The 27670-nt window shown below is 42.8% G+C and overlaps 1 protein-coding gene across 3 annotated transcripts in view; it reads right to left on the reverse strand.

Moving 5' to 3' along the window:
- Positions 1-27670, reverse strand: part of AKAP7 (A-kinase anchoring protein 7) — a 144163-nt gene that overhangs the window by 13074 nt on the left and 103419 nt on the right. Inside the window, exons 8-11 of one of the 3 annotated variants that reach the window (XR_006414161.1) lie at positions 26976-27114; positions 26129-26362; positions 14170-14347; positions 10586-11091 (exon numbers count right to left, since the gene is read on the reverse strand). The gene's annotated coding sequence lies outside the window, so the exon portion shown is untranslated. Of the gene's footprint in view, positions 1-10585; positions 11092-14169; positions 14348-16103; positions 16297-26128; positions 26363-26975; positions 27115-27670 lie in introns of those variants that run through there. The other 2 variants (XR_006414165.1, XR_006414163.1) reach the window with 2 other exon arrangements.

Consider the following 27670-nt stretch of genomic DNA (forward strand, 5'->3'; position numbering starts at 1 on the left):
TGGGGGTGGAGCATGATGAATGCTTTCTTGCCAAGGTTGTTTCAAGGGACAATCCCATGCACAGATGACTGGGGAATGTTGGCACATGCAGCTTTTTTCCCTTCTCTCTCCTTCACCCTGCCTTCCCTTCCCTGAAGCCTTTCCACAGCTTACTGTGGACATGGTACCCCACTGGTTGTAACAACTTTGGCTGCCACATGCCCTTTATACACAGTCCTTCGCTTGATGGGCTGTCAGAGGGCAATTCTCTGAAGGACTGCCTGGTCCAAAGTTGATATTCAAAGATAAAGAACTCTTCAAATCATTTCTAAATTTACATCTATGCACACACAGTAGCACTTGCAAATGTTCTGCAAGCTCACAGGCTGCATTATCCTCCCTCCCTCCCTCGCTCCCTCCCTCCCTCTGGCAATACATAAGCAGCCACTCTAAAAACAGCAAGTACATCATTATCAACAATAGATCCATCTCAATATTCATACTTCCAGCCATAGCTTGAAGCTCCCCTATTATCCTGTTAGCCTGAGGAAGACCCTTGTTGCATTCATCTGAGTGTCACACTGACTGGCTGGGCTTTCTGGGGCTTCAAGTAGAAGGCTTTCTTTTGTGCTCAACCTGAAGATATCAGATATTGCACTTGGGACCCTCTGCATGCAAAGTAGGAGCTTCACCACTGATTTCCTGGAACAAAAAAGAAGGAATTGATACTCTAACAGTGCTCCCTGCTGGTTCCAGGGACAGTGGCCATGTACAGGCTCCCAATCTTCTTCTTGCCAGTTGCACAAGAAGCCAGTTGCACAAGAAGAAAGGAGGAACAGAAGCTTTTATTTAGCTTCATACATTGCAACCACCTTCCTTTTTTGCTGAAGCTGCATCCAGTTAAAGCCTGCCGTTTTAATGCAACATATGGCCAGCATATAGCATCATCATAATGATGACCTTCTTCCAATGAGGTGTACATGGTTCCCACCACCACCACCACTTTATCCTCACAATACTTCCATCATGAGAGATAAGGTGTTCCTACAAATAGGGCAGCTTTGGCAGCTGCTCCATCAATTTCTTGTTCCTAGATTTTTGCAGTTAGAAAATAGATGGAAGACACAATGGAAAAGAAAACACAGGGGAATTCCAAGTAGATGTTGCTGGCTGAATGCCCTGTAACTTTCCATGAATGAATGGCTCTATAAGAATCTCCTCTGGAAACATCCACAGAGACTAGTTTAAAGTAAGGCAGTGAGCTTCAGAGCTGCTCAGGACTTCAGCCTGGTCTCTTTGATCCTAGTCCAACTTTTAATGACCACTTCACACCAGCTGTCATGCACTGGGATCTGGCGTACAGCATAGTTTGCCATCCCCTTTTGTGACATGTGAGGCTATGTGCCTTACTGGCTATTTAATATGGAAAAACTATGCAAAGAGATTCAAATGCTCATGGAATTGCCACAAACCCCCTTCAGTGGTTTTTTGATCAAATATTTTCATGAAAGTTCAGAGGACTGTGCACAATTAAGTTATGGAGTATACAAGCTCCACTTCAATAGAGGCATATTACATTACTTAAACTTTACACTATAAGTCTTGAGTTTAATTTTGAATTAATTCCCTGATCTGGTTCTTTCCCCTTCTCTCTCCTACAAAAGCTGGCTTCCCAAGGCCTTCAGACATAGTGAGGACACACATGAGGTCTTTCACATATCTAGGTTGTCACATACTTTAAGTCCTATACTTCCCAAAAGATGTCTTCACTACCTGCTTTTTTGTAACATTTTGCTGATGAAGAAATCACAAAAGTTCATCTACAATTTGGTGCAGAGTGAATCGACTGTAAGAAAGATATTGGCTAACTGTGGATTTTCAAATCTCACTATCTTTGTCATCACCGGGGAAACATGGTTGTTGCTGCGTTCTGCATCGTGTCTCCATATGGCAAAGACAAAGGGTAGACATACTCATGGGCAATCTTCACTTCAAGATGCTTCCAATTTTGAAGAGTGGCCTCTTCATGGAGGAAGCTCTTACCCATGATGACGATCAGTGCTGCCATCATTTTCATGATCATTCTAGAAGAGCAAGCGTCAAATAACAGTAAATGGAATAAAACAATAATAAATAAATGTGGTTCTTCTATTGTTCTGTCCCTGCAAAAGGCATCATCTCACCTGAAATATACTTAATCTTATGTTCACTTGCAAGCAGGAAGAGACCCACACAGCAAATAGATTCTATTCTATATTCAGGAATATAATAAGGATGTAGAATGGGAATAAGCTGTGTCTGGAGATAGAGGTGGCAAAGAGTAGACTATTGTTCTGCTTTAACAGAAGACAACTGGAATGTGCCACAAAATATGGGAGGGTAAAATGCTCCTGGTGAAATTCTGTCCAGCTAGCCTTGCCCTCTTCTAGATCTTTTTGTGTTCAGTAACTTCACAAGCCTCACAAGCGGCCGCACACCCAGGCTTGAGTCCAGTGCCCACCCGCCCTTGCTGCCACATCCTGCAGTTTTCAGAGGTACTTGCATTAAAAATAGTAACTTTTACACATCTGCTGCTCAATTAATTGGGAACACTGTTGTAGGTGAAAGCTTTTTCTGATGGCTTACCATATATACCAGCATATAAGATTTCCCTTGAAAAATTGGGGGTCATCTTTATCATATGTTAGGCACCAGAAAAACAGCCCAAAATATTGACCTTATCTTATATGGGAGTCACCTTATACACAGGTATATACAATATGTTAATTTGATTTTACCAAGCTCAGTTACGAGAAGCCAACAAATTCATCCATAGATGATAAGATTGTGTACTTCACATGAGCAGTTGCTGCATGTGTGGATAAAAAGAGAGCACAGAATAATGTTGGCCCCTTCCAACACTAGTATTCTATGATTCTATGATCTATTTTCATTTTATTATTCCCTGTTATATAACTACGCTTACTGTAGTAAGGGCAAGATTCATGAATATATCACTTCTACTGAAAGTAAGATGGAAGCATAACCAAAGCCAACAACTGGAGTAATTATGATCTAGACTGTGGGAACTCAGCGTCCCTAGCAATATACGCACATACTAAACTAGATAAGCCTGTGCCTCTCTTTAGTTCTGCATGGACTGGCAGCAACTCTTCATGTCACCTCTACCAGATCCATTGTAACCAGAGTTGCCAGAGACTGAACCCAGGACCTTCTACACACAAAGCATGTGCTCTTCCACTGAGCTGTGATCCTTCTCCTCAGTGACCAAAGATTTCCCAGGACCCTCTCAACCAAAACCCTGTTTAGGTGGCCCTGACATCACACCAGTGGCACCAAGCGTTAGCTAACTCTCCAGCGCCCTCCAAGTATTGGTACAGCCGACATCTGCTGCACAGCCTGTTGTTTCCCACTACAGGCATTTACTCTTCACAACAGTGGCCAAGTGTCCTCAAACAGCCCTCTATGTGAAGGGCCATCAGAGAAGTGTCCTCTATTTTGAAGGTATCCTATGTTTGAAGGACTGTCCAGTCCAATTTGGGCTTGGAAGAAAAGGAATCATCAGAAGGAAGAGCTGACTTTGAAGTTGCACATCAACAGTGAGCACCTGGACAGTGGACTGTGCACGACACACAGGTCACCTGGGCACAGTCCTTCCCACTGTGGTCAGATGTATTGTATTTCCTTTATCAATTAGAATGGTTATTTCCAAATTTGCATCTCTGCATATATATTAGCATAATTAAAGTTTATGCAAACTGGTGTCCTCTTTTGGTTATGCATGTCTTTTTTTTTTTTTTTTTGGCACTCCACAAATAAACACCATAGTAGCATGGCTTGTGGTAGTTACAAATGAACGGAGGCAGAATTAACAACCATGTGCCTGTACTACCTTCTCTTGGTTATAATAAGAGATGGTGAGAATAGGGTTTCAGAAGGAAACTAAACATATATATAAGTAAATTAAATTATAAAATAAAATGAAATAATTAAATTGACAATCATGGCTTGATGGATTACCTGCCTTCCATTCCAAACTGATTTTCTTTCTCTAGAATCCCGGTCTTCTGAATATTTAAATAGATTGCAAAAGTAAATAAAGTAATCAATAAATCTACCAGTTCTGTTATCATTGCTCTAATATATGTATAACCTTGTCATTTGAGCCCTTTAAATAAAACAATTAAAACTGATACATACATAATTAAAACCCCTTTTTAAAAGGTGAATTGGTGACATTGTGAGCTGCGATGCCAGAAGTAAGTGAAGGAGAAGAATGATTACTCTTGAAATCTATGGGTTTTGTTAGTACCTGCTTCAGCAGAGTTTCACAACAAGGAAAATTCAGATATATAAAATTGGATCAGATCAATAAAGCTTACTTCTCAGAAGGAAGTTGTTTTTCTCACATACCACTGCACATTTATGTAATCAATATGAGCTGAAAACATTCAAAGGTTCACAAGAGAAAGGTCACTGGAAACCTTCAGCTTCTGCAGTAGCACAATTTCAGAAAAAGTAAAATGGAAAGTACTGTAATAAATATACAGTAAATACATGATATGCCAACCTTTGAATACTGCATATAATTACAGTTCTGTTTACCATAACTCAAAGAGAACTGTAGGGTTGGAGAAAGATAGTAAATGTTCCTTAGGATGAGCCAGGGAATGCAGCCTTGCCCAGAAAGGAAGGCCTGAAGAAGGTGTTCATCTGGGGGTGGGAGACGGACCCAAGGGGTGAGGTTAGAAACAAATCATCTTCTATGTGCCTTCTGTGGTTGCAACATGTGCTTGATTAATTGCTTACATTAGCCAATTAACAAAGCAAGCCTGTAGTGCAATCACATAGGGAAATGCAGCCCTCTTCCATGGGAAATACAGAAAACACCACGAGAAGGTATGAAAATGACATAACTGGGCAGAGATGGCTGCAGCCATCTCCATTTCCAGAATCTCCATTTTCGTGGAAACAGCCCCAGTGCCTCCCAGCTGTGGCATCCATATAATAACCGGAGAGAGCCAATTACAGCAACTCAGGTCACTGCGTGCAATGAGTCAATACTTGCATCACTTACAGATGCCGCAGTCCATCCAGGCCACCATTCCCAGTGGAAAAGCAAGCATTGGTGCATGTCCCCAAAGACCTGTACAGGCAAGGAGCTGAATCCCCTCAAAACAGAAGTGCCATCTAGAAAACGCCATTTAGAAGTCTTGCTGCCCTTCAGTCTTATGTATTATCCATTCACACAGATGGTTAGTATACATTGAGCTGCAGGAATCCATGCATAAAGAAATAGGAATTTTCTCCCTAGTAATAATTTAGCCACAACTAGCCCAAACTTTAGCTGAACCAGTGACCTGGAAGTGAAAGGCAATGGGTCTATTCGAGATCCCCAGAGCCATGCAGCTCACTGGCCTGGCTCTGTTTAAAACAAGCAGCAAAGGGATTTTCAGTTAGAACACAAAAATCACATCATCAAACATTTATGGAATGCATGGATTATTTACCTTGGTATATTTTTTCCTTCTAAAATTCTGGGCTTTTTAATAAAGGGAAAAGACTAATCAATTTTCACTGCTCCATATATTTGCATACACAATGAGAAATTAGACTTTAATTTATTGGTGGAGAGGGTAGTGGTGTTGGTTTGTTGCAGCAAGTACAACAAAGTTTTGTAGCATCTTAAAGAGAGGGCAATGTATTATTGAGTAAGTTTTTCATGTCTGGAAAATCTTTTGTTAAGCCTTGAATGTGCCCCAAGATTTTTCAAAGCTTAAACTTGAATTAAGTTTAATTGTATTACTTCAGTGAGGATGTCATGAAAGATGCTATCAATAGAATCTCTCCAAATCAGTGGCCTGAACACAGCAAGCAGAAGAGATGTTCTCAGATAAAGCAACAGAAAAATCGGAAGACCATGAACTAAAAATAATGTTTGGGTCAAGTATTCTGAGAATGGATTAAAAAGGTCAAACAAATGAATTTATATTGTGTTCAACAAAGTTCTTGGTATGGTAATTTTTTCTGTGTAATACCTTTGTTATATGGTACACTCTCATGATGTTGAATAGACTGGGGTTCTATGCCACTAGGACGTTTAGTTAAATAGGAGAACATTCATATATCATTTGGTCACACGCAGCTGTCGCAGAGTGCCCACATGTCCTCTTTCACAGAGGACAATGCTCTACTTGAAAGGCTGCCAAAGACTATCCTCTATTTTGACAGCTGTCTTGCTTTGAAGAGCTGTCTAGTCAAAGTCCAGTATACAGATAAAGACCCAACGGAAAGAAGAACTGGACCTTCAAGTTGTTCATCAATAGCACCTGAATAGGAGGTATAGACAGCTGCTCACAGTCTTCCACTTTATGGTGGGATGGAGAGTCTCTTAAAGAGTCTCTTTAATTAATAACCATTTCTACATTTGCATCTGTAAGGGACTCTAACCCCAACTGGCCTAAAGGATTGTTTGTCTAACTGAGAGAGAGAACAAACCACCAGCACATTTTTTAAAGCTCTTTACTGAAGCACACACACAATAAATACAGTCTGCTCTTCCTTCATAAGAGACCAGCACCAGCCATTAAGAATCCAATTTTTTAAAATAACTTTAAGAGCAAACCCAATCATTGGTCATTTCTACCTATTCCTATCTGTACGTGGATCTCGCCATCTGCACATTTTTAGCTAGAGAAAGTAGGCCACCTTTTACACTTACCTTAACAGGGGACAGTTAAACAGAATGTTAGATGTCAGCAATTGCTTTCTCAGGGCATGCCCAGTGGTTCTCACACTATTAGAGTTTTATTGCAAGTAAGAAGGCCGTTTCAGCTGAAGAATTTTTGTTACACCAGTGCTAACTTCATATACTCAAAAAAATTGTGAATTTCTGCCATTCATTGTTAGACAAAAATTATGACTTGAGGGGCTCTCTTCAGGTGAAGGCCTCCACAAGGTTACAAAGGAAAGGTTACAGGAAATCAGAAATTTTATATCACATCTACACTTATACTTTGCTCATGCACATTTCATGCAAATAAGTCACTATCTTTTATGCTCTTTTTTGATCTTGCAGGCTCTCTTTTTTGATGAGGTGTCCACCATAGGCTATAAGGAGAACACTGTGATTTTGGAAAGAAAATATTTTACAATAAGAGGATATTTCCAAAATTAAGGCTCTCGCAAGCCTGCTTCAAGATTAAGAAGCCCTTATGAAGGTCATTCTGGTGGGCCCCTTTAAAATCCTTGCACCCCAGGCTATGGGCCCACTCACCATGCCACTGTACCACACAGCTGGGAAGCCACCATTTTAAAATTCCCATCATGCCTGTTGTGACCCCATGCAGTATCACTCTGGCAGCTTCTCAGACTCGGCTATATAGTGTGGGCAAAGGACCAGCAGCCATGGCAATGGGCCCTGCTAGGGAGCATGAGCCTTGTAGATGTGGCAATAATGCTCAGTGGAGATGACTGGAAATGAGGGTCAGACAAATTCAAGGCCATCAATGGCTGCTGGTCATCATGGCCCTATCTCAACTCCAGGATCAGAAGCAGCCCTGGGCTCAGGATATGCTTGTAGACTTTCCAGAGGCCTCTGGTCAGCCTTGTGGGAAACTGGACCCTAGAATTCATAGGACTTTGATTGATGTGGCAGGTTGAAAATGAGATGAAAATGTTAACAGAAGTAACCACTTTCTGGCTTATTGTTCCTTTTCAATTCATTTAAACTTAAGTACCTGAGAATATGCCTCTTTAAAACAGCCACATCCTTGCTGAGTTTTGGAGTTGTTGGTTTTTTTCCCCCTTCATTCTTAAATAGATATCTATTTTTGTACCAAGAACAGCGCTATCTACTTTAGCTGAAAGGAACTAATTCAATTTTTCTAGACAGAACCATGGAACGCTTCAGCAGCTTCAATTATGGATAAGAGAAGGTGTGAAAAAGACACTTTTAAAAGGGTGATGGAAGGGATTCAAGATTTAAAGAGACATGAGAACTAACAGCTTTTAAAAATTGTGCTCCTAGCCATATCACTATAAATACAGGAAACTGCAAAGCTTAAAAAAACAGGTGAAGATAATGCTTCTTTGCAGATGCATAGACCCAAAGCAGAAATTGCTTCAAATGTGTGTACAGAAGACATATGATTTTAATTTTCTTTTTTACTCTACACTAGGTACAAGACATACCCCATCCCTGATCCAGATTGGGACCCTAGCTAGAGGACAGGAACATTTTTAAGAGACAGATTGGGGGCACTGAAGCTAGTCTAGGGTCAAAATGAAAAAGAGACATAGCTAGATATATGTTTATTGCCTGTTTTGGCCTTAGAGCCAGCTGTGATGATTATCAACTTTTCATCTCTCAGGAAATGAGGGGGTAAATATAAGTAGAATGCAAGTATAGAGAACAATGTGTGATGTGCCAAAGATGATAGATACCAGAGGGTAAAAACATCAATTATCAAATGTGTTATCAAAGTGATATCAAATGCCACTGCAGTGAAACTGGAACTACATGTTTCATTGGACAAAAACACACTAAAATCACATCTCTCTGCCAAGGTCTTCTTTCTCCCCTCTTAAGGTCATTATATGGCACATATCCCTTGCTCCCATTCTGTTTTGTTAGCTGATCTGGTGGGAGATGGCATTGCCACATGGGGTAAGAAATATTATGGGGCAGAAGTCAAGGATTTGGGGATAAGCACCATGTTTGGCACAATGTGTTATTCTATCCCATGGTTGCCTGAGCTGAGAAAGTCATTGCCAAAAGCCTTTCTGGGTATAACAGCAATATATTTAAAAGATAAACGTTTACTCTTCCTTTCAATCCATGAGTGGGAGAGGACAACCACATCAAAATAATGTTTCCGGTTTACTTTTTGTGTAAAAGGCAACATGGAATTTTTTGCCTCCAAATTTGTACAGAGAAAAGGTAGAGAAGGAAGGAAGCTGTTTTATGCCAGGCACATGACACAAGTTCATTCAGCTAGAAACACCTTTCTAATCACTAATAATATTGATAAATGCAATATATACTGCAAAACATGCTGATTTCACTGACAGAGAGGGCCTGACTCATAGACCAATAAGGAGACTTAAATGCTTAACTGAGGCAGAAACAATCTTTACAGCACTTTTTCTCCCACTACACCATACTTACGCTTCAAGAGACAGTTACTCTTCTTCCAAAACACTCCACAGTACCTACATGGTTCCACTACACTATTGTATAATCTCATCTACATTTCATTCTCTATTTCAAATAAATAGATAACTTGTGGTTAAGGGACTCTTCAGACTCTTCGGGTGAAAAAAAGTGTAAAACAAAGCACATAAACATAAGAACTGGAGAGACCTGGAAGGCAGTAGGAACCAGACTAGGAACTAGCAAGTGAAAGGATAATTCTGGCCACAAGTACCCTTAATATTATGAAAACACAGTTTTCATAAAGTGCCACGTCAATCACACAGCAACAAGTGATTGTCGGGCTTGTTTGGCATTGAGCTGAATATATGTGATTGCAGTACAGACTGTTGATGAACTGAAATTTGCTGTTTCTGAGTGCACTCCAGTAGGAATTATTTCTGCTTTATTGGCTTTTATCAAATTGAGACATGTTCATTTACTCTTACAAGATATGCAAAGGAAAAGCAGCACAAGAAATACATAAAGCATTAGGCCCATCCCTCATTCCCACTGCAACTTCACCAGTTCTGGTTCCTAATGGTGGTGACTCCAAGATGGCACTCAACATCTCGGCATGAATGCTGTGTATAGTTTCCTAGCATAACCATGCTGAAGTAGCTGGACTCCACCTTGTCAAACTTCTTAAAAGAACTGGCTGATAAGTCACATTCCTGACATGATGTTGGAGGCATTTCCTCCTCCTTCCATGGCTTCAGTAGGATGGCTAATAATGGAGAAATAGTAAAAGTTTCACTCTCACTTGAAAACAAGGTGAGAGAATTTTCTAGTAATTCTCTTGGCTCCTTGACTAGGAGGTCAATAAAGTGTTTAACTGTTTGTGGTATGCAGCAAAATTTATTACTCTTCAGAGCAAGTAATCTGCTAAGAAAAAGAGCAGATTCCCTGAACAAAGACTTGCACAAAGAATTTCTACTTCTTCTGATGTCATGTAGCATGGGTTCACTTTAACCAATCATAAACACATAGACCTGACCCAAATGCATGTAAAGGTGTAGCCACATATTACCATCTGATGGAAACTTTTTATATATACTTCTTCTCTGCACATCCTACTGAAGTGATACCTGATAGAGAATCTTCTAAAGCTATGCCCTATGCATGCACATTTTTCAAGGTTCAACCTATTAGCCTTTTTGTTTAACCCTTGTAGTGCTCTGTATAGCTTTCTGTTTATCCCCCACACTAAATAAACAGGGAATAAACAGGAAAGGAACATGCCGATCGGGTGGTGGGAAGATGAGCTGAGGAAGACCTGACTTTTAACTTCAGATACCAGAGAGAGTAATATCAACCTACTATCTAATATAATGATAATGATCATCTAAGGCAAGGCAGAAGTCCTGAACCTTTTTGGATCCATAGGCACATTGGGGAATTTGAGAAAGTTCTCTGGGTACCCCCACAAAATGGCTTCCCCAGGGGTTGTGGCTAGTTACCTAATGGTTGTCATGGAGACATGGTAGGACAAACATGAGCAACAGAGGTGTGTGTGTGTGTGTGGGGGGAGAGAAATAGTGAGGCTAAAGTTTGGGAGGAAAGGCAAAATAGCAAGGCAAAGGGTCTAAGAGAGAGAAAGAGATCACCTTGAAAGGATAAGAAAGAAGGCTGCTCTATCATTTCCCAAGATTTTTTCTCCAAATTCTTTTGAAGGGGGTAGAAAAGTGAGCACTTTGTTGGTGTCCTTGGAAGACACTGCATTGAAGATACCAATAGATTGTGGGCCACTTCTCACACCTGAATTCACTTTATGTCTTGACAGGTAAGATTTATGCTGGGTCAGTCCTGTATTTGGTTATATGTTTATTTAAAGTATTTTAGTCCACTCTTCAGATAAAAAGACTCACGGGGCAGCTGAGCAAGGTCAGTAAGACACAATCTGCCATCAAGGTGAGGATCTAAAATACATGAGACAAGAGGGGAAAATGAAGGGAAGGAAAAGAAGAACATTTTGCTGAGCAGTAATTCTTCATTACAAAGTGCTTGCAGGCATTATTTCTGGCAGAAGCAATGAGCCTAGTTCCCTGCTGCTTCTCCTTCTTGGGCCAATGAATGGGGTCAGGTAGTCTCCTGTTGCCACAGTTTTCTTCTTGGAAAATAGAGAAAGCAACTTCCCACAGACACACGGTCCCCTGGCTGATGCCAGCAGCTGCAACTTGCTGCCCTACATGCATATGAAGAATGACCTCCTCTGTGGCCATATGAGAGAATTCAGCATCTATAATTTGGGCACCAGAGCAGTATAGCTTATATCTGCACATGTCATCAGGCATGACCTCATGGTATACCCCAAAGATGCAAAGGGCCATATAGAGAAGGAGCCATCTGCCAATCTTTGCAAAGACAAATTTTCCTTGTTCCTTAGAGCTGGTCAATACTATTGAACCATTATGAGTGAGCAAAGCCATTAGCCTCGGGATGCAGCTGGCTTAATTACATGCAGCGGATTGTCTGAGTGTTCCGCCATTTCAAGCCACATCAAAATGAGTCATTAGCAATTTCACTGAGATTATTCTTCCCCATTTATATCTGAAAACATTAAAAATGCTGAATGCATTACAATTAATATCTGTTTGCCCTTCATATTTCCTGGCACAGACTTTAGCAATTGATGGGAAAGAGATTATCTGACATCAGATCTCACCCTGTAAGCTACCTAAAGCTACTTGCTGACTTTGTGGATAAAATGCAATGACTTTCCCACAATTACAGTGGGTTTCTGTGAGATGACAATCCACAATGTGGCACAACCAAAGAAGTGGGCTGTGTGATAGGGCCTATTGTGGGTCCTTGCCCTCCTCCTCCTCACTCCTCCTGTTGCCTACCTCCTTGCCTACCCCTCCTCCTCCACTTGGTCCTGTTGTGTGTATCCCAGGAGATCCCACAGGAAAACTGAGGCTCCCATGTTCCCTGCTGTCATTGGGAGCTATCAAGACAGCTGGAGTGATCTTCACCCCATGTTGCCAGTGCAACTGCTTGGTTCACAGGGGTGAAGCAAGGAATGGGAGCCAGGACTGATTCAGACAGAACTGATCCCTTTCCTGCATTGGCACTGTGAGGCCAGAAGGTCTTACACCGGTGCAGTAGGGTGGGAAAGCCAGAATCAGCACTGCTGCCAACTTAAGAGTCAGTGGCAGAGGGCCCCAAAGAGGCAGAGGGGTGAGGCTATGACAGCCATCCCAAAGTGCTGCTTGGGCACTTTGAGTATGGCTGTCAGTGACATTGATTGACTACCCATTTGGCAAAAGTACCAAGGGGATTTTGCTGCTCTTGTCCAAGGTTTCTCTTGCAGTAGGGCTTGGCCCAGGCTGGGTTGGGTCCTGTGGGATTGGAGGACACAACAACCCATCATGGGTCAGGCAACCCCAGCTACAAGCCATGGGTTGTGAGACTGGTTTATAAGCCAAACCTAAGCCACCCTGACAAACCCATCCTGAGTTCACACAACACAACAGTACATTGTGGCTTATAAGTAGATTGAGTGAGTTTAGGGCAGAACTTCTTAATGAATTAATAGAATTCCACATCAGTAGGAAGTAGTGATGACCCTTAGTTTAGATGGATTCAGGAAATGGTCCTACTCAGGCAGATAATGGCTCCCACTTTAGTACTTCAGGTGCTTACTGCTTGGTGACGGGCTGCTGTTGGTAAGAAGTACAAGTTTACATGCAATGTTTCCCAGCTCATCTACACCAGCACTTTCTCTTGACTCCCATGTACAAAATGGCTCCGATAATCTGAAGAACCCCCATGCCTAGATGCCAGCTCTTCTGGACTGTACATCACCATAGAAGTGCTATAGGGCCATGAGCCTGGCAAGCCCCACACACTGTTTCCAAAGTGCTTGCTGGAGCTGGTGGAAACTGCCTGTCGTAAGTTGCTCTTTATTCATAGGGAGGTGTTGTGAGCTAGGCTTCCTTCCTTTGCACATTCAAAATCACAGACCTTTCTTGCAAAAATGTTTTTTATGGACCAAAGCATTTTCAACATGCACTAACGCTCAGAATAAACCTCTGAGCAGTTCACCGAATCCAGTCTAGTATTCACCTCCAGAAGCTCTTCTTATGAGCACGCTGGGGCCCCAGCCCTTCAGGAGGGGCCTTCTGAAAACAAGCATGCCTCCTTCCTGCACGGCAATCCTCTAAATGGGCCACCCTCCCCTGCTGATGATGCATCATGGGGTCAAAGCCATGCCTGCCTTTTCTGTGCCTGAGAAACTCCCCTTTTCCAAGTCTCCTCCTACCAACTATTCATCTCAGTTATTCCCAGAGACTGCCTGCCCACCTGGGGAGTCTGGCCCTGTGATAGACTTCTCTTATCTCAATGTCTGGAAATGGCCCACATTCCAAGCCTCCCCACCCCACATCTCTTCCTCCACCTCTGATTTTTTCTTGAGAACGTGCACCCAAAGCACCTGTCTCTCTCACTAGCAACTGCAAAAGCCATTAAGCTTAATAGCTTAAAATGTGGCCTCCATCATCAGAGGCCAGCTGACGGGGACAAACAAGGAGGACATGCCCTTCATATCATGGAAACGCATGCTGGAATCTTAGCGTGATTCAGGCAGGCCATTCTTATCTATGAATAAGGGTGCATATATCAATAATAAAGACTTCCCCGTTTTGTCAAGTGCAGAGCTACGTGAAACATTTTCTAACAACTTGTTTGTGTAACCTTTGATAACCTTGCGATGCTCTGAATGCCTGAGGGAAAAGAGAGGCCCTGTAAGCACTGCACCTCACTCAGTCACATGCAGCTCACATGACTCAATGCGGCGGAATGGAAGCACACGCTCGGGCCTTTGGAGGCCTCATGTCATGTGTACATGTCACAGACTGCTGCTCCCGCTCAGCTCGCTATATCATGCCCTGTCAGCAAGTATTACGAATGTTCACACTATTCTAAAGATTCACTCTGTGGCAGCAGGGAGTCTCATAAAACCTACAGAAAAGGCATACGATGTCCAGGTGACCTACCTTACATAGGACAGGCCTCACTCTGGAGGTGTCCTTTCTCTGATGGACTTTCCAGTAGAAGTTTCATTTAAAACCATATGAGGGAAAACAGCCAGGGCCTCAAAAATGTCCTGCAACTCTTAGCACCTGGGCAGCAGCCAGAGCAGACATGCTGGTCACCTAATTAGTCTTCTCCCTACTGAGAGAAGTAATGCATTTCTATTTAAAATATAGCATGTTTTTTGTTCATACAAATGTCATACAAATTGCTGTGCTCTTTTTTCCCTTTCCTTTCCTTTCCTTTCCTTTCCTTTCCTTTCCTTTCCTTTCCTTTCCTTATTTCTCTACCATCTACCTTTTTCCTTGCTGTAGGAAGAAATATTACCCCCAACAGGAAACAGAGACTGGCTTAATGTATCATATCTCCCAAATACGGAATCATTGTTTGCTCTATGACCAGCCGTCTCTTAGCAGCTGCCATATGCTTCACTATCAGCCAGGGGGAAACGGTTCATAAAGGCAATATAAACCACTTGAAGATTGTAGCAGTGACAACTTTGTGTGTGAATATGTCCCCAAAGATGCAATTCTTTTCATAGTTTACGCATCAAGCCCAGTAGCCTCATGGACACTAAATTGATGGACAAAGAATGCATGTTCCCAACTTCCTAATGCATGTTACATGGAAGGTGTGAATAAATATATATGGACTATGCATTTGCAAACAAAAGAGTATCCCTCCTCCTTTCAGCTTTATAGAAGCTTTAGAAGGGCTTTTGATGGGGCTGATCGCTGGCTCCAAAACAGAGGCACTATCAAGGAGCACAGCAGATCGCTCACTATTCCCCACTGTCTGTAGACCTTCCTTGGGTTTTTCTTCACTTTAAACATCTCCTGTCCCATATTGCTGCCCTACAATTCCCATCACCTCTGACCATTTCGGCCATGCTGACTGCAGCTGATGGGAATCAGGAGCCTACAGATGTATGGAGGACTACAAGTTCCTCACCCTTGATCTAAGAAGTCAATCAAATTGGAAAATAAATAGCAGTTAAAGAAGAGAGATCAGTAGGTGAGCACCAAGCAAGAGAGGAGTATTTGTTATGCAAGTCCCTACACTTATGCCACCTTCCTCTAAAAAGCAAAAGGCTTGTTCTTTCTGAGGAGTGTTCCTTTCTACTGTCTTTCACCAAAACAGGGCACTCTGCGAACTCTGTGCCATGGCTGAAGGACTGCGAAAACCAAAAATTCTTCCAGATGAGGTTTTCATCACAACATGACCCTACCTCATTCATGGAAGTTAACAAGGGCCCAAGAAACCTGGTCTCCCATGTTTGCTCACCACTTCTTCTGTCCCTTTACCTCAGAAAAGATGTTACAGAGAATAAGCTGAACAACCTGCACAGCATCCGCTGGGTGGCAGCTTTAGAAGCCAGTCTGCCAGTACTGTAATGTTTCCTGTGACCTAGAAGACATCACTTCTACTAAAGCGTTTGAGGATACAGGTCTACAGACTTTTAAAAAAAGTTTTAAGATGAATGTTTGTTCTTATACTAATTTCATTTTAATTTTTTGCTCTAAACTTGGTCCCTTTCAATCCTTTCACCTTTCTATTAAAGCTGTCTGCTTCTTTTTCTGTTATTTGAGCTGCTCTTTTTCTGAAAGAGGTCCTGGAATCTTAGAGGAGCCCCTCCCCACTGCCGGCAGAAGGAACACTAGCAGAATGGGCTATCATCCAACAGATATGCAGTGTGCGAGCGTGCATTGAAGCTTCCCACATCACAGTGTCAATAAATCATAACAAGGACTGCCACCCAACAAGGAAGCCTGGTTGCAAGGCCTCATTTCAAGCAGGGGAGGAGAAAAAGCAGGGGGAAAGCAGAAATAAAAGTTTCATATAGGGGAGATTTCAATGTGTCACCTTGGCCACACAAAGGCCATGGAAAAGCATTTACCTGTGTAGGCGCTTCACACAAATTGCATTGTGTTTAAAACGTACTTCACTTTAAGGCAGTTTGTACATGGGAAGCATCTGCTTGCCAGCAAGGGGCTTCCTGGGACAGAGGTTGAAAACGTCTCTCACTTTTTTTAAAGGGTTCCCATTGTTCAGCAAAAGTATTTTTCTCACCCATACAATTCACGCTGCATCTGCAGAAATACAATGGATGAAGGCACATCTTTCTCTGCTTCTGAGTGTGGTCAGCCTAAACAAATATTTTATCCAAACATAAAGAGATGGCATTATGGGAGGGATGTGTTGGTGCCTGTCCTGAGAGCTACTAGCTATCATGAGCTGAAGGCCCTCATTCGAGCAGCCAAAAGCCACAGACCATTTTCCTTGCAAAGCATTCTCCCAAGTACAAATCATCCCGAAAAAATCTCTGAGCAGGCACAGAGCAGTTTGTCAATCCCAGTGTAGTGTCCAGAAACTCTCCTTATGAAGTTGCCTGGACCCCTCTGAAAGTGAGCATGCTTCTTCTCCACACTCCAATAATTTACTTGGGCCACTTGCCTCTGCTGATGCTTCACCAAGGGGTCAAAAGCCAGGGTGCCTGGCCTCCACCTGAGAACTCCTCATTCCCATACTCCTGTCCTGCCAGCTCTACCTCATGATTATTCCAAGAAACTGCCTGCCCTGCAGAATAATCTGACCTTAAGATAAGCACATCTGTGTTTTGGCATATCCCATCCTCCCCAGTTCTCCTTTGATCTGTTTCACTTGCCAGTTCTGAATCTTCTGGGCTATTAGAACATGTGCAAGACTAGGCTAGATGTTTCATGAAATTGGGTGGGTTGGACACATATTGCCTGCAAGCCATTGGATGCTCACATGTGGTTCAGATGCTGCTTCAATTATGCACAAGTTTGATTGAAAGCTTAGGAAGTCCAACAGGTAGAAAGCTGTGCAGGCTGCGGATTTATGTGCACATTCCTGAGAGCAAGCTCCATGTTACTTGAACTTCCAACACTTCTTATGCCTGTGGCTCAGGAAACTCAATCAAGTTGGCAAGACAGCTCAGAGGAAAGCAAACAAAGGAAATGGACTTGACGTGGCTTTTCAGTTGTATAGTAACAGCACTCCAGGGCATTGCCAAGGTCTGCTTTGCCACTGCCAGCTGTGTGAAATGCAACAGGGCAAAAGGGCAACAGTGCTGAGTGCAGCCTTTGCCTTCTCTGACAACCTGACTGATACCGGCAATAGCTATTTTTTAAAAAATTGGCTTGTTGCTTTGATGGTGGCAAAGTTTCATCTCAACATATTTATGGATCAATATAAGCAACTCCTTGTGCGTGACTATGTGCATCAAAATTGCCACTTGATTTACAGAACTCACTTCTAGATAGGTGTGCCCAGATCCCAGAACAACCCAAAGCATGGGCAACTGAATAGGCCAGGCCATGCCGATCCAGGAATGACTGCAGCTGGCATATCAACCAAAACCGTACTTCTAGTCGCCAAGGCCTCCTGGGCCCCTAGCAACAAAGAAGGTTGGAGGAGTATCTCCCTCGCCCTGCCACAACTTTTACTGTGCAATTATCCTGACTTAATTTTACAAGGGGCCCAGATGACTTCACCTTCTATTTATTATCTTTCTCTATTTTGTACTGCCTCTTTGGTATGTTTTTCCTACCACATACCAAAGTAGAAAAAGACAGAATGTTGTTGTAAAGTATCCAGTGAGCTTCAGTTGTTGGGCAGTAGAGAAGTTAAATACATAGGGGGTGTGTGTGTGTGTGTGTGTATAGAGAGAGAGAGCTGTAGAATGCCTTCTGGTTGGTAGGACTAGGAAGTCACCGTCTGCCCTACTGTTCAGGGGAGACAATATATACCACCATGTCTTTTGATCAGTAGCTCTAGCAGTCACCAATCTGGAAGCATTCCAATAATCTACTCTATGATGGGACACATGGTCTTGACACTCACCAGTTATAGTTTTCCATTGGATCCATTCCAACGCTTACATTCTCATTCCAAATCCAAAAGCTGGAGCTCATCCAAATAACATGCAGTCTTCTAGAATGGGCTCCATTAATTTGTCTAGTTATGACTCTTCCTAGACAATATGCCAGTTTTAAAATTACTATTGTTTGTTTGTTTATTATACTGGTATCACACTCTTTTTTCCTTTCGAGGAACTCAAGGCAGCTTACATAATTCTCTTCTCAACCTTTTTCTCACAACAAAAACCCTGTAAAGTAGTTTGAGCCGAGCACCTGTGACTGGCCCAAAGTCAGCCAGTGGCTGGGTGGAGACTAGAACCCAGATCTCCTGAGTTCCAGTCCCACACTCTTAACCACTACAGCACACTGGCTCTCAGTTGAAGGTACCTTGTTCCCACACAGGACTCCACTTCAGCTCCATCAACCAGATGGAGGAGCCAACATGGTGAGGCATCCTAGATAACCTCAGAACCTCTAAGAGGAGCTGGAATCTTACCTAAATTTGCTCCCCTTTTTTCCTGACAAGAGTCCTGGGTCTTAACAGAACAGATGAGAGATCTGACAGCTGGATATTGAACAGATGATGTTTTTCTCAGTATAAAAATAACACAGTGATGAACATTTCATTTGTTAATAAATGAAGACACTGCTACCATGAGAACAGGTGGAAAACCTTACATAGTACAGCTAAGGATCAAGAAGGAATAACAGGTGATAAAGAAATCTAGTCATTAAGTTCAGAGTACTGAAACATGTAACTGCAATATATTTTAAAAATAATCATTCCTGCACCACTGATGAAACCTTTTCTTCTCACCTTTTCAGAAAAGAACTAAGGCAAGCAAAACATTAAAACTGAATTATTTTGCAGGGTATGGGCAAGCTGCCTAGTTAGCCGAGGTAGTCGGTTTGGTGTTCAAATGAAAAGAAGGATAATATTCAACTAACTTTCATAGCCCTGTAGAAGGGGGAATTTTGACAAGTCGCCTTGCTACATTGGGGCCAAAAAGACTGCCCCTCTGCGTTTGCTTGATTTGGGATGCAAGTAGAACTTTAAACTGTGAGGTCAGATGAAATGCAGACAGGCAAGTTTTTATGTGAAAGAATAAATGGATAAAAATAAGACATTGCAATATTGCAACTGCAATATTGAAAGACCAATAGGGGCACATGTCAACCTTCCAGGACACTACGCCACTGATCTTAAGATAGCCATCTTGGACAAAGGACCTTCAAAGATAAGCTGCACAACAGTTCTTCAAATGGTTCCTCTCTGTCTTCTGCAGTTTGGACAAGGACAGGATTGGGTTTTGTTTTGTTCCTCTTCATGCTACATGGATTAATATGTTCGCAGATGCCAGCATATCTGCATTCTTGCATTCATAAACACCTCTATTGTTTTGTAAATAACTCCTGTTAATGGTTATTATTGTTTGCACTTTCTGCATTTTATTTCCCTCTGACCTCATTGGGCATTCACCCTTCACATTAAGCCACCCTGCATATAAGCCACGGAAGCTTGATGGTTCACTAAGCGAACCATCAAGCATGCTGTGGGTTGTTCTCACCCTCCTTCCTCCTCAGTCCTCTGGCCCATTCTGGTATGTATTTCCATGTCCTTCATGGCATAACCAACTGCTACCCCTTTGAGTACAAAGTTAAGTCTTAATATTATTTTTCAGTCCTTCAAAAAAAGCACAAATGGAATTGGAGACAAGGTCAGCTGCCACACTGTGTTCATTTTTCATTTTTTTGAAGGGGGTGGGGGTTGATCTTTCATTATTCTGCTTTTATGGCTCTCCAGTGTGTGTACTTCTCTGGTTAATGTGCTTGTATCTTTCAGCTGCCAAAGGGAGCGGCAAAGCAGAATGGGTAACAGAGTGACAAAGCAATATGGAATATAGGCTCACTTGCATGTCAACTAAAAGCACCAGTAAAGCTGGAGCAGGGGAAGGCATCCTGGCAAAAGCCGGTGCCTGAGAAAGTGAGGGAGGGAATGATAACATCTTCCTCTACTCCTCTCAATTTTCCTTATTGAAGTGACAGCTCTCAGTACCTTCTCAACATTTCCTCAAGGCTGTAGCTATTCCAGAAAAGAGAGGTATTGATTCTGCCCATCCCCTTTTTCAGGGTACCTTTTCAGAGTGCTTAACACTGCATTTACTGCTGTTCCCTGACCGTTCTGAAAATAAATACATAAATAAACAAATAATGCAGAAATGTATGGGAAGTAAATGGAGGAAACATTTGTGCACATGCACTAACAAAACAATTAATGCAGCTGAGCAAATATTCCCTCCCTTAAATTCCCAGCCGTTAAGTTTCCATACATTTCTGCAGTTTTCAAAAATTGTCAGAGAACTGCAGCAACCTCAGAAGTCAGAGCTCTGAAAAGAAGCTGTGAAAAAGCAGTGTGCAGTGGGAGAATTGATATATTCTCCATCTGGAGCACCTGAAGAGTTGGGAAACTTCAGAAAAACAGGTAGGAATTGTAAAGTGTCAAATTAACACTTAAAAATGAGAGCATTGCATTGCCAAGGGGGAGCTACAGTCCCATCCTCTTTGATGCAGTTCCTTAGTTAGCTTTTTCTCTCCATTTTCAGCACTTTCGACTTGTGCTACTGGGACTTTCCTTTCTCTTCCTATGATTTTTCTTCCACTCCTTCTCAACTGTGTACAAATTAGCCACAGGGCAACTTGATTGTGCCAATACTCATATCAGATAGTCGTAAGTGTATGCTGAAAGACCAGCAGCAACAACAACAGCAACTCTAATTATGCATATCTGAAGCACCAGGGAGCAAGTGATGGTCCTTCCAAAATGCTGCTTTGACGTTAGTGGAGCAAGAGCAAGTTCCAGATAGCTTAAGTGAGTGGTGTGGGCTTCCTTACCACTGTGGCAAGTGGCTTTGGAGCTGATTGCAGCAACCTATGATAGCACTGGATATCATGAATTCCCAGGATGGCTCGCTCGAGAAAAATAAGCCTCCCTGCTGTAGCCACACAGGCTTTTGTTGGCACAACAACCCACCATGGCTTGTGTCAAGTGAACCCTAGTTCACTAACCCTCCTCAACCATATACGTATATATTTCATTAACTTAGGATGATATTTCTTGAATCATTTTCTTTTGTGATGCAGGAGACAGCAGTCCCTGAAAGCTTAAGCCAATGTCATAATAAATACCATCAGTTTTAAGGTGCCACAAAACCCTCTGCTAAAATTGGCACTGTTTTAGTGAGGACTGAGTTTTGCCTATTTGTCTGTTTCAAAGTTGGTAGACTGTGCTCCAGGCTTTGCCTTCCAAAAACCCCTCATATTTTGTTGCCCTCAACAGTTTTTCACTCTTCCCAGGAATGCAGCCATCCAGCCCAAATCTAGCCCTTTCTTCATTCTGCAGTGCAGCTGAGGCATTGAGTCATGCTGGTTCTTGTTCAGTTGTTCTTGTTCAGTTGCACAGTCATGCCTGACCATTCACAGCTCCATGGACCTTAAGCCCTCCTCTCCACCACTGTTCCTCAGAGTTCACCCAAATTCATGTTCATTGCATCAGTGACACTAACTAACCATCTCATCCTCTGCCGTTCCCTTCTCCTTTTGCCATCAATCTAATTGATGTTGGTGCTAAGAGAGCATTAACAGGTCTGGCTTCAGTAGATGGAACATTATCCTAAACTCATTAGAGAGTGTTCGGCTTTGCCAAACATGCTGATTGTAATTGTAAGCAGGGTAAATGTCCAAATAGGAATAAGAAGTAGTCTTCATGTGATGAACAAAATAGTTCATAAAGTAGCCCTCAGAAAACATTTCTGCTTGGCCTAAAGAAATCTGGAAGGCAACAGTGAATTGCCCAGAAATTCTGGAATTCTGAAAAATGGCTGAGGTGACAAGCATTTGTCCATCTCCAGCTGATGGTTAAATGATGGTCTTTAATTCTGGGACTTGGCTGTTCATCATTTGTCTGCATTCTGCTGTAACTTCACCCAAATCCTCAAAAGCATGGATAATGATCCCCATCCCGATTCCCCCAAAAGCGTAAGGAAAAATTGCATCCATGCTAATCAGCCATTTGGTTGTGATTAGGGATTAACTGTCAGTATGAAGCTAATGCTGCTTAATGGATCTTGCAAAAATGAGATTGATGCCAATAGGGGAGATTAAAATTACATACAGTTTAGTGATATATGGTGAACAACAAAATTGAGCTGCATTTCTTATCATGCTCATTAAAACCAGCAGACAATACAGTTAGTCGGCATGTGGGAGGGATTACCCACTGGAGCAATACTCCTACTTTATTTTCTGTAGCTATGAAGAATGGAAATCTCTCTCTGATCTAACTGTAATATAGTTTTGTGTTCTGTTTATTATCTTTTCTTTTCTATGGCTCATGAATTCCACCCCTTAGCAGGTGTATTTAACTTTTTCTGCCAGTCCTGCTCTGCAAAGGGCACCTTCCTGGCATCTTTCAATTGTCAACATGCCACACTGCATGGATGTCGTCAGCATGGAGAACAGGGACACCTCTCATCCAGAAGGCAAGTACCAACAGAAGGATGATTTGTCTTGGCCAAATGTACAATACGGAAGTTCCATATTTCGCTAGTATCACTTTGTTGTTGAAGCCATTTCTACAGTCCACCTTGGGACTGTCTCTATAGGTAGCCCTGCAAGTGCAACACAACCTCTGGCAGCTGCTCTTTGTACCTGCATGCTGGGACAACCTCCTGCTATGTAGGGAGGCCAAGCTCTTTCCTTGTCACACATGTGGAGATCATTAAGGAGAAGGCACAGCACCAGTAGTTCAGCAACCACATCCAGCACAGTCAAGCATTTTGCAGTAAACATACGTCACCCATGACTGCCATTCCCAATTCTAACTACTGTGCCAGGAGAGGTAGTGGGAAAGCAAAAGCAGGTGGGAGGAGGAGGAACCGCAGCAGGGATGGAACCCAAAGGCATGTGATATGTTTATTTAATATCTATACCACCAAGGAAAGTGGCAGTGGCTTCCCCTCATCCTCACCTCCCCTGCCCACCTGTGGCTTGACAACCGCAATCTTCCACCCATACCATTTCCAACCATGGGTTCTGCTGATGCTCTGTGCTGCAGCCTGGGCTGCCAGGTTTTGAAATGCATCGGATCAGGGAACATGCTTCTTAGTGAAGCAGGTGAGGAAGAGATCAGCATCAAAGAGCTCTACAAGTGAGGCTGGGAACCTCTGCTCCTCCTACAATGAGCAGATCAAGACCAAACCCTCAAGAAACGTTTGGCCATTGTTAGGCTAATCTGCTCCGTGTTGCATCTTGGCTCTTGAAGGAACCGCTTCTGAGCTATCCCTACATGGGCTTTGATCTAGTGGGTACCAGGTGCCATGCATGATCATTAAAGGATATGGACATAATTTGCAAGGCATCCTGTGTTTCTTGAGGATAGGAATCTAACTCACATTTTCTCCTAAATAGCTCTCCCTTTTTTAAAGAATTGCTTAAGCATACAATCAAATGCCACATCTGTTATAATGGTTTGAGGGAGCAGAGGGAATAGGAATAGCTTGCTTGCTATAAAGCCCAATAGCTGAAACTCTATGGATAGTGTATAGAATAACCCACAAGCTTTTCATTTCCTTTTATTGGAAGTAAGTATCCTTGGTGTTGCTAGGGCTTATCTGCAGGCATATTCATAAGGTTGCAGTCTAAATGTCAGTGCATTGTTGGATGGTAGGCAATGATTATGAATGCCGTGCAGGTTGATTTTTAAAAAAATCTGTAATCTTTGTATTCAGGAATCCTGAATCTTTGATCGCCATCCCTTCTCATCTTCAAGAGAAGGCTGAATTCTAATGTTTGCTGCTTTTATTATTATTCTATCTCCAGGCAACAAGCTATTTTTCCTAGAAATTGAGCATGCAGCAATTATCTACACGTTTCCATCTCATTCTGGTTTATTATACCAAGTGAGAACAGAGGTGTTTTTGTGAACATAAGGAGAGTCCTGCTGGATTCAGACTGAAGTCCTGCCGACTCCAGCACTCTGTTCACACAATGGCAAAGCAGGTGCTGATGGGAAACCCACAAGGAAGACACAGTCACCTCTTTCAGTGTGGTCCCCCAGCAACTAGTATTCCCAGGCAAGGTGCCCCTGATCCTGGAAGCAGCAGATAGCAGAGAACCAGGGTGGTGTAGCAGGACAAGGACAAGGGACTGCGACTCAGGTGACCAGGGTTCTAGTCCCCGCTCAGCCGTGGAGCCAACTAGGCAACTTGGACCAGTCACAAACTCTCAGCCCAACCTACCTCACAGGGTTGTTGCTGTGGGGATAAGCTTGAAAAAAGCTAATTAGCAAACAAATAACCATCATAACTGGTAGACACTGCTAACCTTCTCCTCTGTGAAAGTGCCTCTTTCATGCTGGTGGGCATCAGCACATTCTGCAGAAGGAAATCCTGTAGTGTGAGTCAGGGCTTTGTGAACAAGTGCATCCTTTCCCACAGTGCAGCTTCATGCAATGAACTCGGGTTCCCACATGACCAGAGGAAAAGAAAATCTTTCCTTAATCACTTTCTCCATGGCATGCATACTTGATCACGTATCTGCCACTGTTTTACTTGCTTTCGTCTAGACTAGAAAGTCTCAGCCATTGTAACTTTTTCTCACAGGGGAACCTTAAACATTTTGACTGCCCTTTCCTGTATGTTTCCTAATTCTACAATAGCATATCTGAGATGTAGCAACCCAAATTGTATATAGTATTCCACATAAGGAGGTCATGTCTCCTCTTTTACAGAAGACAGTCTCCTTTTTTGAAGGGCTACAAGAAAACCGTCCTTTACTTTGAAAGCTTCCCCTGTTTGAAGGCCTGTCCAGTCCAAGTCCAGAGAAAGAGACACCCATCAGAAAGAGAGAACTGGGCCTTGAAGTTTCCCATCAGCAGCAACCGCACAGAAGACCACCCAAGACCATCCCTCTATGGGAAGAAGTACTGTGTCTCCATTGAAAGTATAACAATCATTTCTAAATTGTAAATATTGTACCAATCCATGCCCATTTTTGTCTTGTTTGTTTGTTTATTTGGGTACTGCATTTCCTAATTTTAGCAATTCAGGAGCAGCCACCCTATTTCCAATTGGGGTTAAACTATAAATTTGCACAAGGGCATTGCAACAAGGATCGCTTTATTGCGGATTCCTTTCCTATGCTCCTTAACATGGCTGCTAAAGTTGCTCATGATGAGCATTTGTTAACTGCTTTGACAAAAGTTTTTTAAAAGCGCAAGCACACATTATTGCTGGATCATCCCTACCCATCTGCTTGTTTACGTTCTCAAAGAACTGTGAATGGTTAAAAAGCAGGTGGTTTCTGAACATTCAAGCCATGGCTGCAGCTCGTCTAAATCCGAGTGGCAGGGGATGTGCAACACAAAACAACTTCCACATAACCTGTGGCCTGCTCTAGGTGTATGCAAGGGTTATTTAACACCCACACAATGCAACAGCCAGGCATGCCCCAGCAGAGAGCAGGGCCCACTGTGGCTTAAACCAGGGTGGGCTGCAGGGATCATGCCAATGGAGTGAATGTCTACAAAGACACACACAGCATGTGCCTTTAGACAATGCACACCCTTTGGCCCACACCCTTTGAGCCTAACAGCACAATTTCTCTTCTAAGAGGCTCTCTTAGGATGAAATGGGGCAGCCCCCTTGCAGCTTAAAGCAGCAGGAAGGGTGAAGGATGGCTGGACTCCAGAGCTGTACTTCTGGGACCGATTCCCCACTCTCGCTCCATTTGTACTATGTAAAAGTAGTAAATATACAGAGATCAGCAGCATTTGCTTTTGAAATAACACTCCCTTCCATTGCAGTTTCACTGTCTTTTGCAGCTCTGTTGTTATGACTGTCCCAGTGCCTGTATTAATCATTAGCAGCTACTTTCCTTACTTCATTAGGAAGCTCTGAGAGAGTATGCCATTCTGGCACCCATATGTTTAAAATCTGGAGTATACGTACATGGTGAAATACATCTCAAGACAAAGTCATACCCTCCTGTCCTCTGCCCTGGGTTTTTCCCAAGGTTTCTTCTATTTAGTTTACATTACTCCAGGCATGGGTAGCTCTGGGTAAACATCTAGGATGCAGCATCAAGGGGAGCCTGCAGGAATATATGCCAGTGTAGAGACCGTGTGGTGGTGCACACTTTGCTAAGGCGACACTGGCCATTTTCTTCCACATCCAAGCATCACCCATCTTGATATACCTAGCATGTTCCTCAGTACCTAAAATAAAAGGAAGCAAGCAATTGATGATGGTTGACATTATGCATTGCTCCTAAAGCAATTAAATAATATTTACAACTGAAAATAAGCGTACAAATATCTCAAGGCCCCTTCGTTCGGTAACCACTAGCAAGTCACCACCTGAATCCCTCTTCTGCGCTGGGGAGTCACCTTGGGGGGTGGGAGGGGTAAGCCTTGAAGGTCTCTTCCTGTTCACTGGTCCAGCTGCACGTGGCATTAGCACGTCGCACTGCATCTCCCGGAGACAGGTGATGCTGCCGTCAGGATACTGCTGTGTCATGTGCTCAGACAGGCCCCCGGGGAAGATGAGCTCAGACCTTCCTCTCTGTGCATGGATTGCCAGCACAGACAAAGGCTTTTGTCACAGTCAGCATGGCTGGATGAGAATATGTTCCAAGAAGCCCAGAGACATTTCTGTAAATAGAGCATATGATCTCACCCACATTTCAAGGGAAATTAAGGATGGTTTAATGGCTACCAGAGGCTATCTCATGCCTGGTATGGCGCAGTTAAGTCATAATACACAGAAGATAGAAAAGGGGACTCATGTTAACAGAACTGTCAGCAAGAATAAGAAGTCTTTCTTACTCACATGAGGAAGGATAGTGCCATCATAGTGAGGTGTCCTCCTAGTCTGTTTTCCTTGTCCAGGAGGCAGTGGTGCAGCTAAGGCTGGTCTTCAGGACAGAGATCCACAGCTCCACAACACAGGGGGCCCACCGAAAGAGAAGCTGTACAGCATCAGGCAAGGAAACACTGGTAAACAGGGCCCGTATCAGCTCCAAGTCTGCATGGGCAGGCCAGGGATCCACTGGAGCTGATGCCAACCACCACGGGATCCCCTGTATTCCTGTGGTCATGCTGGTGCTATGATTTAAGGAAGCTTGAAATGCAAGACTATACATGCTCAGAGTATTCCTTTAAAGAAAACCTGGGCTAACGAAGCGGTTTGGAGTGTGTCTGTTTTGTGGTCATGTGTCAAGAATGTATGATCATTCATGGTGGTGAGAGAAGAGAAATCTTAGTTCTGTACATCACAGCTGAGAAGAAATTATGTAGCTGTGTCACTTTGTGTAGGAACAGCTTCTCTGCTAAGTTGCTCATTAGTTTTGATTATCTTTTGATTTGTTCTGTTACTCCTTTCTTCTTTCCTTCTTTCTTTTTTGGCTATATCAAATTGCTAAAAAGAAGAAAAAGATTAGAGCCAGTGTGGTACAGTAGTTAAGAACATGGGACTGGGACTCAGGTGACTTGGGTTTTCGTCCCTGCTCAGTCATGAAGACAACT

This window comes from Varanus komodoensis, unplaced genomic scaffold (assembly GCF_004798865.1).
Source record: "Varanus komodoensis strain SLA01 unplaced genomic scaffold, ASM479886v1 scaffold1, whole genome shotgun sequence".
NCBI lineage: Eukaryota > Metazoa > Chordata > Lepidosauria > Squamata > Varanidae > Varanus > Varanus komodoensis.